Source organism: Colletes latitarsis, chromosome 6 (assembly GCF_051014445.1).
Source record: "Colletes latitarsis isolate SP2378_abdomen chromosome 6, iyColLati1, whole genome shotgun sequence".
Taxonomy (NCBI): Eukaryota; Metazoa; Arthropoda; class Insecta; order Hymenoptera; family Colletidae; genus Colletes; species Colletes latitarsis.
In genome coordinates this window covers 25880335-25901070 of record NC_135139.1, presented here as the reverse complement: position 1 = coordinate 25901070, position 20736 = coordinate 25880335, and the positions used below count along the sequence as shown (strand labels likewise).

At 41.3% G+C, this 20736-nt stretch overlaps 1 protein-coding gene across 4 annotated transcripts in view; it reads right to left on the bottom strand.

The window, feature by feature from the left end:
• The window catches only part of LOC143342968 (uncharacterized), a 155457-nt gene that overhangs the window by 42320 nt on the left and 92401 nt on the right, over positions 1 to 20736 (bottom strand). The window lies entirely within an intron of this gene.

The following is a 20736-nucleotide window of genomic DNA, read 5'->3' as shown; positions in this document are numbered from 1 at the left end:
CGAGAAGGTGTGAAATTTTTCGACGAAATTAAAATATTTCAAATCGTTCTGAAAAAAATATTGTTAGCTGTGGGGGCCAATTACAATCATTTTTGGTGAATAGACATACCCCCGAAATCCTACCCACTTTCTAGAAAAAAATTCGAGAAGGTGTGAAATTTTTCGAAGAAATTGAAATGTTTCAAATCGTTCTGAAAAAATTATTTTTAGTTAGAGGGGCCAATTACAATCATTTTTGGTCATTAGACATACCCTTGAAATCCTTCCCACTTCCGAGAACAAAATTCGAGATGGTGTGAAATTTTTCGACGAAATTAAAATATTTCAAATCGTTCTGAAAAAAATATTGTTAGCTGTGGAGGTCAATTACAATCATTTTTGGTGAATAGACATACCCCCGAAATCCTACCCACTTTCTAGAAAAAAATTCGAGAAGGTGTGAAATTTTTCGAAGAAATTGAAATGTTTCAAATCGTTCTGAAATAATTATTTTTAGTTAGAGGGGTCAATTACAATCATTTTTGGTCATTAGACATACCCTCGAAATCCTTCCCACTTCCGAGAACAAAATTCGAGAAGGTGTGAAATTTTTCGAAGAAATTAAAATATTTCAAATCGTTCTGAAAAAAATATTGTTAGCTGTGGGGGTCAATTACAATCATTTTTGGTGAATAGACATACCCTCGAAATCCTTCCCACTTCCGAGAAAAAAATTCGAGAAGGTGTGAAATTTTTCGACGAAATTAAAATATTTCAAATCGTTCTGAAAAAAATATTGTTAGCTGTGGGGGCCAATTACAATCATTTTTGGTGAATAGACATACCCCCGAAATCCTACCCACTTTCTAGAAAAAAATTCGAGAAGGTGTGAAATTTTTCGAAGAAATTGAAATGTTTCAAATCGTTCTGAAAAAATTATTTTTAGTTAGAGGGGTCAATTACAATCATTTTTGGTCATTAGACATACCCTCGAAATCCTTCCCACTTCCGAGAAAAAAATTCAGAACGGGTGAAACTTTAAACGAAGCCTCAATCAACAAATTAGTATTCTTGATTTTCGTCTAATTTTGGCCTCTAGAATCTCTCATTGAAATTTTTCCCAGGGGGTGGCTGAACACCCTGTATTCTGCATATTCACGTCTGTCATATATACACACGTTCACAGTCTATTCATTAGTAACCCGACACCGTCGACCGTCTACCGAAGATAATGCCGAGATCACCGAGCCAGCAGTTCTAAGAATCGCGTCTGTAGCACGGACACAAGATCGTTCGAGTGAAATGCACGCGATTACGGGATTCGACCGAGAAGTTTTCCAAACGTTCCCAACCGAGAGCAGAATATGATTGTTTCTCCTAAAAGGCGTTGAAACTTTTCCGTTAAAACGAGCGTCGACGTTCCCACGAGAAAGATTTCGTCGCGGGTAACAAGAAGTTCGACAATTTCCCGCGCGAACGAGGCGATGCCAGGGGGCGCCGCGATCGCGTACGAACGGGGCACTGAAAATTTCAGTCGGCACGGAGAAGCTTAATAAAGAAAGTTGGTGAAGTCTCGAGGTTCGGTATTTTGTCGCGTGGTTAAGTGGCGCGAAAGCGTGCACGTCGAATGGGGGGGGTCCCGCGAGTTGGTTGGCCCGCCCCGTTATAGAAGAAATTCCACGGCGAAGCTCCCGCGCCCCGGCCGGTTAGAATACGGGCCTCGGCACTAACTTCCTGAACTACGACGAGTATCGCCCCGGCTTAATGAAATTCTCCGTCTGGTAGGAAGACTCCGGGAACAACTTCGCGTCTTTATCGTGAAAACGGCCAAGGAAAGCTGCCAACTCCATTTAGGGGTTGCTATCATTGCGCAGCCCAGATATGCCCGGCAGGTCGTTACGCCCGGAGCAGCAAGCATTACCGCACAAGCAAAGAGCGCGTTTGCGATGTTCACGGTGAGCGCGCGATCTGTCTTGCCCGAGGGCGTTTGTATAAAGGTAATTTAACGATAAATATATACAGATGCTCGGGATAGAGGGGAGCGCGAAATACACAGTGTGGGCGTCGATAGGGAGGGAAACAGAGACACGGATACCGACCAGTCGACCCACAGTCCGTTTCAACCAGGAACGAATTAAGAGTTTCGAGGCCCGGAGGCGAAGAACGATTTGGTCCTCACGATAAAATCAGTTATTTTTATATCTGATTTAGTGAAAACCAAATTATTCAGAGGTATGATATTCTTGGTAACATATAAACGAAATATTCTTGTTCTAGCAGAAAATATATATTTACTCTAAAATTTCAAATATGATATGCCATCCTTTTCAACGAAGAAGGAACGGTTTTTATACCAACATTCAGTAATCTAAAAAGTTTGGACCACACTGCTGTGCAAAGACAGAAATTTTTAGTTCTATCTGCGACCGTCGCGCACCTTCAGTCTGCCATTTCCACTAGTTCTCTAACTTCTTGTTTCCCGCTTTAGAATCTTTCTCGTGGGAACGTTTGACGCCCGTTTCGAGATAAAAGTTTCTGCTCCTTTTAGGAGAAACAATTACGTTCTGTTCTCGGTCGCGAACGTTTAGAAAAGTTCGGTAGAAACGATTCTGTCCACGCTAGTGTACACGGCTGGCCCATACGTTGCGATACCGCGTCCTCGACACCCGATTGGCGGGCTGCGCGTCACCAATCGAAATCCTTCCGTGCGTCTAGGGATTCTACGAACTGAATCGTTTGAGTCCCACTGTACAATAGAGTACCTAAGGCAAGTGAACACGAGGGAATCTATTCTAATGCACTCCGTGGGCCAGTGTTTCTCAACCATTTCTAGCCAATGACCTTTCGTTATCTCGCACATTCAAATATCTTCGTTAGGTTTGCTAATACGAAATACAGTCTTCTAATTTTTATTTTGGTTCTATTTGTCGAGACCACTCAGAAGTTGTGACTTGTCCTTCGTTCCACATTTTTTACTCGTGTCCTACCTTTCAGAAATACAACGTGGCCCACTGGGGGGTCACATACAGGGTGTTCGGCCACCCCAGGGAAAAAATTTAATGAGGGATTCTAGAGGCCAAAATGAGACGAAAATCAAGAATACCAATTTGTCGATGAAGGCTTCGTTAAAAAGTTATTAACAATTAAATTAAAAAATTTCAGATTCTTCTGAAAAAATTATTTTCGGTTGCGGGGGTCAATTACAATCACTTTTGGTGAATACATATTCCTTCGAAATCCTTCACACTTTCGAGAAAAAAATTCCGGAAGGTAGACAAATTTTTCGACGAAATTAAAATATTTCAAATCGTTCTGAAAAAAATACTGTTAGCTGTGGGGGTCAATTGCAATCATTTTTGGTCAACAGACATACCCCCGAAATCCTACTCAGTTTCGAGAAAAAAATTCGAGAAGGTGTGAAACTTTTCGACAAAATTAAAAAATTTCAAATCGTTCTGAAAAAAATACTGTTAGCTGTGGGGGTCAATTGCAATCATTTTTGGTCAACAGACATACCCCCGAAATCCTACTCAGTTTCGAGAAAAAAATTCGAGAAGGTGCGAAACTTTTCGACAAAATTAAAAAATTTCAAATCGTTCTGAAAAAAAATACTGTTAGCTGTGGGGGTCAATTGCAATCATTTTTGGTCAACAGACATACCCCCGAAATCCTACTCAGTTTCGAGAAAAAAATTCGAGAAGGTATGAAACTTTTCGACAAAATTAAAAAATTTCAAATCGTTCTGAAAAAATTATTTTCGGTTGCGGGGGTCGATTACAAGTATTTTTGGTGAATAGACATACCCCCGAAATCCTGCGCATTTCCGAGAAAAAAATTCAGTACGAATGGAACTCTAAACGTTAGTAACTTTTTAACGAGGCCTCCATCGACAAATTGGTATTCTTGATTTTCGTCTTATTTTGGCCTCGTGTATATGACCCCGTTGAGAATCCCTGCTCTATAGTCGAAGCATCCTGCGTATGGATAAGCTGCCGACCGATAACGATCGGTAAATGGACTGCGTGTTCTGCGTTGGATATAATTGACTTGCGTTCGAATTATTAATACGATTCTAGGGTTTACGCGCGATATATGGCTGTCCGATAGAACTGACAATTCTATCTAGTTCAATGAGCTATCTCGAACAGTTTTCCATAAAATAATATACCCCGGAATATTTGATATCCATGCTTGCGCGTATAATAAAAAAAAAAACGATCAATTTTAACTTTTACTCATTTAAAAATGATATAGATATTGCATACGGCATGAAATAATATATTGCTTAACAGAGTAAAATTGTAATTTCCGAAATATAAAATACACTATATTATTTGTTCGTATCAAGCAATAATTACTTCTCGTTGTCGTATTCATGTTTGATTTTTCAATTAAAAGAAACAAAAAATGGAAAACCACCCCGATACCTAAGGGATCACTCGATGAAAAATACATTAGCTACATTAAAGGAGAAAGGTGTAATTGCACCGTGCAAGTGCATCGATTCACTTGAGGAAAAAATAGTATCATAAGATAATTGAGATCATTAAACTACAGAAAACTTTTCATCCACGATTATTTTTTTATCCGCGCTTGAAATAGAAGCTACGCTGCCTGGTTCAGTTGCTTTCTAATAATTCCACCCTGCACGTAAGGTGGTTGAAAATACCTCTGGCAACTGGTCGGACGCACTCTATTTTTTCGTTTATCACAATTTACACCGGGCCAACACCGGAAACTCATTTATCTCCTTTCAAATTTCGAGTAACATTTTTCACTTTGAATGCGCTGTTCTCGAGGGTCTAATCTACAGTTGTGGCAATTATAAAGCTGGAGTTCCTTTCAGAGGGTGTAGCAACTAAGCATTTAAAAATTCAACATTTTATAAAATGCTGGCAATTAGCCACAAGTGCCTAGGCACGGTAAAACAAATGAAAAGAAACAGTATTTTATCTTCAACGACGGCTATAAAAAAAAAAAAAAAAGTACGGTCAGCAGTGATCGAAACGTGGCAATAAAAGATATCGTTGGGACGGGTTTAAAGCAAGCGTAAAGCCACTTGTCGGCAAAAGGAATCGAATTATTCCCGCGGGAATTAGGTGAAATACACTCTTGGATCGACGATCCGCCCTCAAAGTCATTGGAAGCTCATGAAATTTCGAGGAGAATCGATAAAAAAGATTTCAATTCCCTCCAGGTCGCCGACCGAAAGAACGGTGACAAGCGCGAATAGATATTTCAGTTTTCGTGGTGTGCAAACGTGCTCGCCCGCTGCGACTCGGCTCGTGAAATATTTTCTTACGAAGCTGCGCCGCCAAATACTTCGAAATTCCCCCGAGCGTCGTCGAACGACAAATCTACATCCACATATCGGTTTCCAATCTTTAATTCGATTAACCTCGTTCAGCTCGCCGGAGCAAAAATATGAATCGCACCTTTTCCCTCTTTCTTCTCATTCGCCATATTTCCGCGGAGATTCATACTCGCCCCGTTCGGTCGGCAGCTTTTCTTAAACCAAGTTTCACTTACGTCGAACAAATTTACAACTCGTTATACCGACGACATTCTCAACGCCAGGGCTGATACGAGTCGTTTGTCAACGTGCTCGCGTCGAGGACATTGTCTCGTTTTTAATTATCCGCTGGGAAGTCGAAGGAACCGGAATGCTCTCTCGCGATGCTTCAATTACATTCGCAGCGTGTATCAACGCATCGGGGTCACGTTTGCATAAACAGCCATTCCATTCGGCTAGGCGACTGTACGGATCAGATTATTCCGCTCTTGTTCTCGGGGGGGAAAAAAAACACGTGCGTAGATTACAATTTTAAACAGATAAGCGAAACAGGGTACGTAACGCGCGACAAAGATAGATAACCCGTGAGAAAAACATAGATCGTTGTTGCATCATAACCTGTAATCTGAAAGAAAAAAGAAGTTAAGAACCGCTGGTTTAGAAACATTAAGAACACCCTCCGCGTACCGATTATTTCAAAAATTAAAAAAGGAAAAACTTTTTGAAACGCGTATCTATATGTACACGTCGAGAATTCAAAGGGCACGAAACCATTTTGAAAATCTCGTGTCGGATACGCATATCGATCCAGTCGGGTTGAATTTTAAAACTCTTGCCTGGAAACATTTGTTCAAGGCGAAACAGAAATTTCACGACTGCTGTCACCACTGCTTTAAGGTTAGGTTCGACCGTGTCTCGGGCGTACGCGTCGCGAATCTGTCGAGCCGGATACAATTTCAGCCAGACGTCTGCCTTTTACGTGAAATCGTTTCTCATCGTTTCCATCGCTCTCAGAGACCATGTTCTCCGTTTCGTTCGCTCTTACGTTCTCATAAGAACGCCGAAATGAGTACGGGGGTGGTCTAATTGTAGGAGCTACGCCAAAGGTACGCACAAAGAGCCGCCGCGCCATCTTATATACAGTTTTGCACCCTCAGACGTCGACGACCATACGAGAAGATACTTGTGGTTCGAGCCCTACCCGTGCACCACTCGTGCGATTAAACGATCTTCAGACTTCCATCGTTGGTATAGTTATTTTCTTTTTTTTTTAATCCACTAAACTGGTTTTCACAATCTGCAAAATTATAATTACAACGAATAAGATAAAAGCGTCGCTAATGGACATCTTCGAGGCTCTTTTTTTTTGTCTTCTCGCGTCAGTCGAGGCCTTTGATAAAGCCTGACGCGCGAGGGCTTCTGTATAAACTCGAGCCTCTGCTCCCCAGACAACTTTATCTTCTAATAAAATTCTACCCTCGGAGATGATACTTTCAAGTCAAGTACAATGAGTCTCCGAACACGGTAAAATCAGATTTGGTGTACGTCAAGGTAGCGTCTTAGGGCGCTACTTATTTTTTAACATACGCCTCTGAAACAGCGATTCTCAGTCGCTACGTAACTATACCGCCATTGTGGAATTCTGCTTGGCTACGAAGTTAAAATTCGACACCAGCGGATATTTATAGACAGCAATATCGTCGAGCCTCGGGAGTCGCCTTTATTTTTTGCCAGTGACCGTTAGTCGACGAACGAAGAAAGGGACAGCGAATGAGAAAAGAAAGGATTCTTTTGTATACAAATCGTCGCAGGTGCCCCGGCTCGTATCGTTTTTCAAACGTCGTCTTTCACGCTTCACTGATTCCAAGGGGGATCCCCCCAGTTGGAAAAGATAAAACTGTTCTTCTACGAATTACGTCTGGGATTTATTTTAACACGTTCACTGCCAGATCAAAACCGTATAATATTCTGCACAAGTAAAATTGTGATTTTAGACCATTGTAAGCTACATAACCTAAAATTTGCTTCAGTACTTAATTTCGTAACCTTATTAAAATTCACAAATTCTATTCAAATTCATTTCCCTCGACATCTTAACTAGAGAATAGTTCTTCTAGTATCATAATGGTAAATCTTATCACCCACATATGGGTGACGTGGCAGTTAAAGTGTTAAGAACGGTTACTGTACAGAAGGAATTGCCTTTGGTTATTTCTCATCGAGGAAATGCAAAGATTAGCTAGAATCTACCATACCAAGTCGAACGTTACAACGTTCTTGGAATCGGTGGTCAAGAATGTTGCAAACAATTCTGCAGTTAGATGACTGGAGCGAAAATGGCCGACAGATCCAGCTACCGACGCTCTAAGAAATCTCAGCAGGCGAAACAGCTTTAATGGATCTCGTCATTTGACATGGTGAGCATTCAGAAAGGTCTTCTGTATCTTCTTCATCGGTATTTCCAGCCAGAGGGTACAGTTTGAATACGTCCATGATGTGCTGAGCAAATAGGTCTGCTTTTTCCACCTCTGGTCTAGCCTAGTCTCCGTACGTGTTGCATGGTTGCAAAACTGCTTGTTGCGGTTTTTCGAATTTTTTCCTAGCTTTACGAATGGAACGATAAGGTATTCGTTCGATATTGCGTCGCTGGTTTGCAATCAGTTTCGTACTTTCCGGTTTAATCGGTCGAAGCAGTGTTTGTTCATTGACTTTCCTGATATTTGCAACTTTACTATTACATCCTGTTTGTATGCAAGGATTTCGTGTATGCCTAAGAATACTGTTGATGGTTGAAATATGGTTCGTGATGGATTTTTGGATTTTTTAACGGAGACCATACACTTTCGAGTAGATTACAAAAAATATAATAAAGGCCCCAATTTCTTTTACCACAAAACACTTTCTTATTTTCGTGAAATTTCACCATTCTTTTTCAACAGTCCGCTATTTTGTTACCTTTTGAAATATTGATTTTTCCTTAAATAGGTCGACAACGAGGGTTGAAAATTCCCATTAATCGAGAATTACTCTTTAACACACGGTGGATAGTAGTATCTCCATTTTCCCCCCGGAAAATATTTCATGTATGAAAGAGACAGTAACAAAATGTGAAAGAGGCAGAGAGGGCCGTGGTCTTCAATCGAATTCGTTAACATTCAAACGTATTCCGTGTTTGAATTCAAAGGCTTTCGATGAAAGCAACAGTAAGTATCGTAAAATGGCAAAAATTTTATGAAAAGGATGTTTATAACTTTCCACAATTTCGTTCGAAAATGCTACATTTAGCTACGAAAAAGTACATTTTTTGGAAGCTAAAAACTGTCAGTGAACTTACGAACAAATTATTAAATTATTAAAAACAGATTGTAACGCTTCACAATTAAGTAATGAATAAATAATTTATAAAAGTCTGACCCCTTCTTGGAATAAAAATTTCCGAACGCCAGCTTAGTCTCTTCAGTCCGTCACGCTATTGTATCTCCTTACAGTCACGCGCTATTGTCTTCGTACGGTGCTATTTTCGAAGGCATCGTCACGATTCGGCGTACGAAAAAATCGTTCTTTTCCCTCTCGAATTATTCGGCACGTCAGATGGGAGTGTCGTATCAGCGAGTGATTAGAAAGGGAACAAAAAGTGCGTCTAAAATGGCTGCGCGGCTTTGTCCTCTCCCGATCATCATCAGACGACGCTTTTATGCTCGAAAAGCAACTTATTGAACGCGCCAACTTCCATTATCGCCGATGGTCGATATTAAAAATCTCAAATATTCTACGTATAGGCCCCACTGCAAGAAACAAAGAGAAAAATTCCACGTTACTCCCTACTGTTATAGATTTTACAATTTCTGTTTTTAATACTGCACGATGCTCATTTCGATTCCATCCTTCTCTTTCACCACTGTTTTTCAAAATGGATTCTACAAGCCCTCGGAAGAACAAAGAAGTATAGCTTGTTTCGTTTGAAACATCTGATTTGAGAAACACTGGCAGACACAATGAGCAACCTCGCTGGACAGATACAGTCTTCGATTGCAGCGAAAGAGTTAATGAACGTTGTGTCAACAAGCTGATAGCTCGTGTCGTATAACTGCCGGTCTATTTACACGCACTCCGGTTTCCAACGGACTTCGTCACGGTAAGAATACAATAATAAACAGACACGCTCACGGAACAAGTGGGACTGACGAGTGAAGAAGCGAGATAAAAAAAAGAGCTAGCGACGTTGTTGCAGAATTTTTCTCGTGTTACTTTTTCTTCTTTTTAAGCCCAACATACGTATATACAGAATTTTGCAATTACCTTTTCTGTATTTTTGAACTCTGGATGCTACGGAATATAAAAGAATGCGAAAAACCTGAGGGGGCGTTAAATTTTGACTGGTAGCAGTGCTTCCCTCTGTTATATTCAATAACAGCTGAGGATATAAAATGGAAGGATAACCATAACGCGAAAGGTCGCCCCCACTCTTTCTGGAGAACAAACGCGTCGAACTGATTAAATAAACGAAGTGCTATTTGTGGCTGAGGTCCTATATAACGGTAATTGCAGCGATACATTGTACGTATAATACTCGCGAGTGTAAGCACATTGAAGTGGTACTCAATTGCAGCTCAGCAATCCGCCGTGCAACGTGGAAGCAGCACTTACGCTCGGAACTAGATACAAGCGTTGCTTTTCCGCGAATTTACTCGCCCGCGTACAGCCCACTATAATTCTCCTAATGATAGATCTTTAGCAAGATATTAAAGAAACCCGATCGTCTCTATCACTGATATTATGTTTCTTCGAATCTAGCGTATACAGGGTGTTCCTGGGAAAAATTTCAATGGGGGATTTTAGAGGCCAAAATAAGACGAAAATCAAGAATACCAATTTCTTAATAGTGGCTTCGTTAAAAAGTTATTAACGTTTAAAGTTCCATCCGTTCTGAATTTTTTTCTCGAAAATGCGCAAGATTTCGGGGGTATGTCTATTCACCAAAAATGATTGTAATTGACCCCTCCGACTAAAAATAATTTTTTCAGAACGATTTGAAACTTTTCAATTTCGTCGAAAATTTTGTCTACCTACTCGAATTTTTTTCTCGAAACTGACTAGGATTTCGGGGGTATGTCTATTCACCAAAAATTATTGTAATTGACCCCTCCGACTAAAAATAATTTTTTCAGAACGATTTGAAACTTTCCAATTTCGTCGAAAATTTTGACTACCTACTCGAATTTTTTTCTCGAAACTGAGTAGGATTTCGGGGGTATGTCTATTCACCAAAAATGATTGTAATTGACCCCTCCGACTAAAAATAATTTTTTCAGAACGATTTGAAACTTTTCAATTTCGTCGAAAATTTTGTCTACCTACTCGAATTTTTTTCTCGAAACTGAGTAGGATTTCGAGGGTATGTCTATTCACCAAAAATGATTGTAATTGACCCCTCCGACTAAAAATAATTTTTTCAGAACGATTTGAAACTTTTCAATTTCGTCGAAAATTTTGTCTACCTACTCGAATTTTTTTCTCGAAACTGACTAGGATTTCGGGGGTATGTCTATTCACCAAAAATGATTGTAATTGACCCCTCCGACTAAAAATAATTTTTTCAGAACGATTTGAAACTTTTCAATTTCGTCGAAAATTTTGTCTACCTACTCGAATTTTTTTCTCGAAACTGAGTAGGATTTCGAGGGTACGTCTATTCACCAAAAATGATTGCAATTGACCCCCACAGCTAACAATATTTTTTTCAGAACGATTTGAAACTTTTCAATTTCGTCGAAAATTTTGTCTACCTACTCGAATTTTTTTCTCGAAACTGACTAGGATTTCGGGGGTATGTCTATTCACCAAAAATGATTGTAATTGACCCCTCCGACTAAAAATAATTTTTTCAGAACGATTTGAAACTTTTCAATTTCGTCGAAAATTTTGTCTACCTACTCGAATTTTTTTCTCGAAACTGAGTAGGATTTCGAGGGTACGTCTATTCACCAAAAATGATTGCAATTGACCCCCACAGCTAACAATATTTTTTTCAGAACGATTTGAAATATTTTAATTTCCTCGAAAAATTTCACACCTTCTCGAATTTTTTTCTCGAAAGTGGGCAGGAATTCGAGGGTATGTCTAATGACTAAAAATTATTGTAATTGACTCTCGTAACCGAAAATATTTTTTCTAGAACGATTTGAAATATTTTAATTTTGTCGAAAAATTTCACACCTTCTCGAATTTTTTTCTCGAAAATGGGCAGGAATTCGAGGGTATGTCTAATGACTAAAAATTATTGTAATTGACTCTCGTAACCGAAAATATTTTTTCCAGAACGATTTGCAATTTTTTAATTTAATTGTTTATAACTTTTTAACGAAGCCTCTATCAACAAATTGGTATTCTTAATTTTCGTCTTATTTTGGCCTCTAGAATCCCAGGTGTGGCCGAACACACTGTCGACTCGAACGACCAGCAGCTGTCGAAACAAAATCTCCGCCAACCTAACCTCAAAGTGACACGCCGCTCGTGTCTCGATGCAACGACTCGTGAACACTAATTAATGTTTTATCTTCAGGAGATACGAAAACAGATCTCTACCGATCCTCGTTCAATGAAAATTGGCAGTTGCAATTTTTAATTATTGCATTTGTTTCAGACGAAAAACTAGCATGGTCGAACGACATTGATCCCCGAGAAGCAGAAACGCAGCGTCAACAATGTCGTCGGAATGACGAAAGTTTCCCTCTCGGAAAGCAAAGTTCGCCGATTAGGAATACGACCGCATTAACGATTCCCGCGAATACTTTAGTATTGAAAATGTAAATCTTCCGAAGGAAATAAGTTCATCATAACTTTGAAACTAAAAGTCCCCGTGGCGGTGCATTCACAGAAGAATGGAACTTGTCGAAAACGAGAGAGACGTCAATCATAATTAACATTGGAATCGAACATTAATTTCAAGATGGACATTATCGGGGGGCCTTAATCACGCTTTATATTCGATATACTATACTAATTAATCTCCAAGGTGAAACGTAATTTTTGGCCCCAAGCAGTATTGGTGGCAATTTTACGCCGCCGGGTAAGTAGAAAATACATAAACCAGAGTTAATCTGGACTCGGAAATCACGGAGCGCAATAACCGTGTCGAAAAATAGATTAACGTTCATATTTCAGAGTTTGCCTGATGCGTTCTGTGCTACGCTCTTAAATCCTGTGTAACAGATCCAATCCGTAGCTAGAAATCACCGGGGAACTCGTAAATTAGAACGAAAAAGGGGATAGATGTACACGTTCGGAACTAAACATAAAAAAGTCGATTGCTATATTTTTAGTTTCCCGTTTTTTGTCGTCTATGCTCGCGAATCGGCTCGCTTGCGAGGCGACCTCTGGCTCGACCGGACGTGCATACAACGCGACCAAGAAAACCCGACGTATTATTGTCAGCACGATGCCTTGAATAATTTAATATTACTATTCTGGCGATACACAGTCCATTCTAAATGCAAATATGCGTACAATGCGCATCAATCAATATCATCGTGGCATTTTGCTCGTTGCAGCCGCGATCTCGCTAAATCCATGCTAATTAGAACCAAGTTCGATCGTATCGCATTCTCAAAATTAAAGACTAATTTCATTTCGATGTGGGTTGCCGTTTAACACATTAACGGGCAAAACGTCCCAGCAGTCACCAAAATGGCGATATGGTATAGAGGCGCGCCGCCATCGAACGTGTCAATGACAGTACTTACGCCTGTCGTGAGTCAGAAAGATTACCGTTCCGCACGAACGTTACCGTTTCTTGGCGAGAACGTCGATACAGACGTGTCAGATTACACTGGGTAAACGATCTTTCGCGGACTCGGTTTACAAAAAAAAAAGTCCTACCACACTCGTGCCACTTATATCCGTGCGCTTAGAAATATCGACCGTGTCTTCTCTGTGCACGTGTATACAACAGTGTCGGATTAACCTTAAACAGAGCCTTGCACCAGTAGTCTTAACCCTTTCTTTTTCACAAAAGATTCAACAAGGACAATAACAAAGAGATTAAACGATTTGATTTGTTTACGATTGAAAATTGCTTGCTCAAACTGCACTTTTACCGTGCATTTTGCTTTCAGAGAAGGAAAAAAGGTAGAGTTAAGCCGTTTGCCTTATGGCGCGACCATTTTGTTTGTTTTGTCTTTGATATAGTACGGTGCTATATGCACACAATCGCACGAAATCTTTAGTGGCAGGAGGACGATTCGTGTGTTGCGAAGCGCCAGAAAGGGGCAGCCTCGTACGAATGGAAAGTTTATGCATGCAGGTCGCGCTGTCCTGCGCGCGGAATACCGCCACAGGTTGATAGTATCGGCCACGGGGAGATAATATCGAATGCGCGGCCCGCGATTTCGCTCGTCTTGAAATTATGCAGCGAAACATTGGACCTTCCCCGAAGGCAACACTTCTGGTAATTCGACTCTTCGAACGAAAGAGGAGGCAGAAAGGATAAAGAAGAGAGGGGGGATCACCGACGCTGCAGTATCAACAGGGATTTATTTGTTACCAACTGAAATCCAATCTTTATAAAGACCATAAAAGTTCCTAGGTCGGTTCTTAAAACGTTATTCCTGATTTTGATCGTCGGACCATTTCACAAAGTCACTGTGCCCAAGGTAAAATCTAAAATTTCTGAGATATCTTGCGTTTAATCTCCACGGTGGAAAAATTTCCATCTCGCTGTTCCATTTAAATAACTATACGTACGGCCACCTAACCTCAAACCGGTCGTTCCAGTACTCTGAAATATAATGGTAAGTAAAAAATTTCACTGTTAATTAGAAGACAGCTTCCTGGGTGAGAGATACCGATAAAAAATTTGACTCTTAACTACAATTAAATACCGATTAACCACAGCCACCGGGTAGCCGGGGAAAAGAGAGTACCTGACGAAAACGCTAGGAGGAAGTGGCTACGCTGGAAAGTTTAGACAGCGGGGGAGAAAATTTTTTCTCGTTCCGGTGCAATTTTCCGCCTTAATGGCTAAGAATACTCGCGGTTTAATCTAATGGGAAAGGACAATTTCTCCCCATTAACATATCCCCGGGTCGGATTATAACGGGTCACGTGATCGTCCTCGCCGATTACGTGTTACACGCGTTTTCTAGCGAGCGCTCGCGTGGCGATGTTACAATAAATGGATAACACGTTCCCATAATGGTGCAAAGAGTTGGTGACATAAGTGTATCTTAACCGTGCCGCGTGGGAAACGGGAAAAACAAGACGGAAATTGCTACTGTACTAACACGGCGTATTTCTTCGAACGTCAACCTCGACGTCTGCGCTTCGAGTTAACGATCTCGCGTCCGCGCCATCCGCAAACGTAAACGATTAATGTTGACTTCAGCCAGATTACCCGTAAACATATAAATCTCGAGCATAGTTATTACGTTGTGGAGATTCGTTCCGTTATTGTTTATTTATTCGACAGTTGCACGTATCGTTATTTATTATGTTACCGGCTAGAATTTTCGTAGCGCGTTTATTTTATACCGTAACATTCCGAGTAACAAAACGGAATATACAGGGTGCTCAGCTAGACCTGGGAAAAATTTTAATTACACCTTCTCGAATTTTTTTCTAGAAAGTGGGTAGGATTTCGGGGGTATGTGTAATGACCAAAAATGATTGTAATTGACACCTCCAACTAAAAATAATTTTTTTAAAACGATTTGAAACTGTTCAATTTCGTCGAAAAATTTGTCTACCTACTCGAATTTTTTTCTCGAAAGTGCGTAGGAATTCGAGGGTATGTCTATTCACCAAAAATGATTGTAATTGATCCCCGTATCCGAAAATAATTTTTCCAGAACGATTTGAAATTGTTAAATTTTTTAACGAAGCCTCCATCGACAAATTGATATTCTTCATTTTCGTCTTAATTTGGCCTCTAAAATCCTCTATTGAAATTTTTCCCAGGAGTGGCCGAACACCCTGTATATTTAACTCTGTAATGCATACCCGTCACGAAACCAACGAAGTTAAATTGTATTTAATGCATGGCTTACGGATCACGTAGCGCCACGTTTTTTGCAGCGCACACACCACGTACTACAAAATCTGTCTCTAACGCGGAGAGCTTTAATTCTGGGAAGAACAGATCCTCCGGTGCTATCTTTCTGACGAAATTTCGAGTCACGTAGTATTACGTGTTTATGTAACCTGTCTATAACATGGTATTATAGGATCACGAAATTTCTCTGTAACGTATTAATACATGATTTCCAAAATATAGACTTCGTAACATTACACTTTTCTAATGAAATATTAACTCTGCTGAGATAATAGGTTACCCGATAGTATTTTCCTCTGTCGAAACTTCGAATCACGTAACAGAATATATATATTTTTTTTGTGATTCGTGGCGAAATGACGACCATTGTCGTGGAAACTTTTTCGTTGCGCCGCGGCGAGCAGCGCGGGAACACGTAGCGCCTCGTGTTTTTTGTCGCCAGGCGAGAAACCGTAAGTCACGTATTACTACGTTTTTGTCGCTTAAAGGAGAGTTACACGGTGTTTCGAGCACGATTGATTGGTTGCGAGTTTCGATATTCGAAGCCTGCCAATTGCACAATAAACAAATAAGCGCTGTTTGGTTTTCGTTTTTAAATTACTCTGCTCGTTTGCTGCTGAATTTCTCGACACAATCGCGTTTTTTGCTCGCCGTGCTATTGCGGTAACGGCTGCGGGCAACGGTCCACGTTCATGCACCTCGCGCAGAGGCATTATTATTTTATATTTTAACAGTCATAGCACACTCTTCAAACGGAACTGTGTGTGGGTTTAAACAACGGTTTGGAATTCACGCAATCGATGTTTCTATGGTCCGTACATAACGCGATATTGTGCCAAAAAAAATTTGGAACACGAGATACGATACCTTTTGTGGCGACTAACCTATCAGACGCGAACTGAACCCGTACGACGCATGGTGTTTTGACCGTTGAATCCTAAGATGGCGTCCCACGGGCTATTCCGTTTACCGAACGGTTCGCTACGATCTCGAGAGGACAACGGTATCCACGGTGGTAAATAATTGTTCGTTCTTCGAAGTAACGAAACAATTAAAACAGAAGGGACAGAGAGACGAGCATTAGACAAATTTCCCGCGAACCGGAGTAGTAACCGAGCACGATAAACTTTCGGAAGGGGAAAAAGAAAATTCGTGCAAACGGAACAAATTCGCTGGCTGCTATGTATAGCGAATACAAACGTTCCACGGCGCTTTCGCCATTCATATATAGCCGCGTTTCAATTTAAACGAATGCGAGAAACATTTCCTCTGCGCGGCTATTTTGTTTTTTTTTGTTTCCTCTTTTTTTTTTTTTTTTTGTCTTTGTTTAAACGCCATGTTTCTCACTTCGACGAGTTTTCCAGCTCGCTTGCTCGATTCACAAACGTGTGGAAACTATTCTGAAATGAAACACCGATATTGCTAAATGGGCATTTTCTCTGACAGGTTTTATTCTTGCGCGGCCGTTCGGGGCAGACAACGGGCAAAAATATTTTCGTAATAACGTGTTTTATGAACGGGGGAACCGATATCTAATATCGTTTCTAGTGCCGTGCTTCATTTCATATAATTTAATTCTCGTCTAAACGCGTATATTACCACCCAAGAAATTGTTATCTCGAAAGGGGCGTCACACGGGGGAAGCACGGAACAATCCAACCGCGTTCCGTGCAGCTTGTTTTCGTCCACTGTTTAACGCCGCGTGCAATTAATTTCGCTTTTTTCGCTCGTGTTACTTCTTTTTTCAGCGGTAAAAAAGAACTGTATCAATCATTCCCGGTTCGCCGTCGCCGGCCATCCGTCCCCACCAACTGTGGTTTTTCTCTTCGTCGACATTGTCCCGCGAGCGGGGGGAGCAGAGGCCCGGAATCAAACGAAAGAAGAAGGCGCTCGGAGGTCCACCCAGTCATTATCTAAAACGTTCCCGAGGTAAAGCTATTAAATGCCATCGGTATCTGTCTCGGTGGCCCGGGTGTCTCGTGTGTCGTGCTTGTCGTTCCCCGTCCTTTGTGCCGACTTGGGCATCGCTTGCTCGCCCAGCGCCTCCGACGATCCGTGGCCTAGACATGGGTGGCCTTTTCCTTCCACCGCCTCGTATTATAAAGAACCGAATCAACGGGAGGGAGACCAGGAGGGGGAGAGAGAAGTCGACCGACGGACAGACACAGAGACGAGAGTATCTCTAACGGCTACCGAGAACCGACATTCCACCAGCCGCCTATTTCGAGAATGACTGGGGACCCGTTTTGTGTCGCGACGACGTGTACCCCTGTTTCTCCTCTCTTCTTTCACCCGTTCGTTGGAATCGCGCCAGTTTCGCCGGCAGGAGGACTCGCCCAGTATTTCCGTCCCCCTTGCTCCCTCCACCGAGGTTACGGCGTCTCTTCTTCAACCCCCTTAACCGTATCCCCCCCTCTTTCTCGCTCTCTCTCTCTCGTTCAGCCGACATTTTCGTTCGATACCGGAGGCGCGTGCGACTGCACACCAGGGATGGGCGAAACGTATTCGAAATTAACAGAGACCGACCCGCGTCGCGATACTTCGAGGACTAGGAATATTATTACGAGAAATTATAAGCATCGAGATATCACGATGAACATGAAACATAAGACCTGGACAAACGATGAATCGATTAACCCCCTAACGCTCGTATTTCTCGGGTTAACCCAGATTGATCAGTTCTCTTTATTGGATTTGTTTCGAAAAATGCGGTTTTTGTTACTTAGAATGTTGTATCCAACTTATGGTTTGAAAGAAAACGAATATTATCATCCCTTAAACCATTTGATTAAACAAATATCGTTTTTCAAAGCAGTCAGACTCTGGCATGAACGTTAAGGGGTTGACACGTTGACTGCCAGATCAAAACCGTATTATACAGGGTGTCCACCCCCGGGAAAAATTTTAGTGGGAGATTCCAGAGGCCAAAATAAGACGAAAATCAAGAATACCAATTTCTCGACTGAGGCCTCGTTGAAAAGTTATTAACAATTAAATTTAAAATTTCAAATCGTTCTGGAAAAATTATATTTGGATGGGGAGGTCAATTACAATCATTTTTGGTGAATACACATACCCCCGAAATCCTATCCACTTTCGAGAAAAAAATTTATTTCCCTCAACGTCTTGAGAATCAATTTTTCTAGTATCATAATGATAATCCGTAAAGTAACCGAACTTAAAATATATAACATCGTAATATTCCTAAGGGGGAGATTACGAACGACACTGGGCAAAAGTTAGTCACAAATAACTTTGGTTTACTTCTCGTTCGCGTAAGGAACACCTGACGCAAACCGATATGGGGTAACCGTGTTTCGCGTTCGCCCGATCTTTTTTCATCACGCGAGTTTGGCAGCCTTTAGGGTGTCTCGCATCCCTTAAAAGGGGCGGTGTGTTTCTCTCCGATGAATTGACGCGTTGGACCGCCGCGTGATATATCTCAATTTCGCCATTGCACTAGGGAGAAACGAGGCTACGGAGATGCCAAGACGCGGAATATGATTTTGAAATGGATTCCTGGGGATAAAGCAAATAACGTCGCATCGAATGCGGGTCACGAGATAATACGGGAAAGTAGTTCAAATAAAATTATTACGGTGAACTTGTCAGATTGTTTTTCTTTTTAAATTATTTCAAAACCATATTTAAAATAAAAAAAACATGAAAAAAGAGATCGACGGTGCTAAAAATTTACGGTAATAATACTACCTTAAAGCAGTAGAATGTCGTTTTGAATACAAGTCACGAGATAATACGGGAAAGTAGTTCAAATAAAATTATTAGATTGTTTTTCTTTTTAATTACATTTATATTATAATACAAAAACCATCCTTCAACATTTTTCAAAACCATATTTAAAAAAAAAAAACCAAAAAGGAAAAAAGAGGGTAGTTTTGCAAGCAAACAACGTGTGTACCTGAATACGCTGGAGAAAACAAAGAATAAACATCCAAAAAACTATGTTGACCAACGTACGTAAAAAGCATCTGCGTCCGCTCGTAAAACAGATCGCGAGTATAGGAATTAATTTAACCGTGAAAATAATTGAGCACTAAATTCACGAAACAACGAGAAATATCAGATATCGACACCAAAGGATGGCTCTTTTTCCTACGGCAACAAGGCAACGAGCACTTTCCGAAGGTAATAGTTATCGCTCGAAGCCTGTATACACACCCTCAACCGCCCCCCACTCTTTCGCTCGACGTTCCATCTTTCTCGCGGCGCCGTCGCCACGTTTGTCTATCTTGTGTGTTCCGATGAAAAGCCCGGCTCGGTCGAGCACAAGCAATGGCGGCTATTCAAAAGTGTATTGCAAAAATTCTGCCGATAGAGGGTGAAGTTCCCTGGCATTCTCTCTCTCTCTCGATGCATAGGCAAATCTCGTTGGGTGAAGTGACTCGAAAACGTAATTTCGACGGCAAGCTTGAAAGAGGAGTGGCGCTGAAACGAGCCTGTACAGTTAACCCTGATATTCACCGGGATCTCCCTTCGACTTTTCCTAACTCGATGTCGTTATTGGCTGCCTATCTACGCCCCCTCTCTCCCACGTCCGGCAGGCCCGTCTCATTCTGTCCCCCGTTTCTCAATAAATTCTACTTCTCGAACACCTGCGACTCGCCCGTAATAACGCGACGCCCGGGCCATCTTGTTTCTCATGTATCGAACACTAATCGATTTACATACGTTTGTATTCGCGATGGCCTGTCGTCGCGGTACACTTTCCGGCTTCATTTACGATTGTTTCCAACCGTGAAGTCAAAAAACATCAATTTTGAAAATATTAATAACACGTGCATCGCAGGATACTTTCTAGGTTAAAAGTGAGAATAAATAAGTAAATGAATTAATTAGTCAGTATTCGAATAATGATATTCGAATATTTAGCGTTTATTTCGCGCTGTTCGAATATTAACGAAACGTTCGAATAGATCGAGCCCCTAGTTAGCATCATTGCGTGAGGCGCGTGACCGTGGCAGTGTTCCCCTTCCTACCCCCAGTTCAGCCCTTCCCGTTGAAAAAGAAACGGGTCAGAAAGGGAGGCCGGGACAAGCAAGAAGAGCCGGCGAAAGAGAGTTATGAATAAAGCATTTAATTATATTTTTTCGAGTGTGCTCCTTTGCGCAGACAAGCGTAACCCTTTATCCGCAGGATTCGTTAAGTTAAGTGGTTTCAGCAGCTGCCCCCCCTCTAGAGCCAACGCGATGCAAGCTGCGACGGGGTAGGGGCGACAGCGTGGCTATAATTTATCCCGCGCTTGCTTATTTACTACGCCCATTATCGTCGTAACGCAGTTTGCATGCTCTCGCGAATTTCAGCGCTCGCGAGGGTGGGGAGAACGACGGTGGATGGGGGTGGGTCAGGGCGTAGAGAAACAAGGGAGACAAATACGAGAGGAGGACGCCGGAAACGT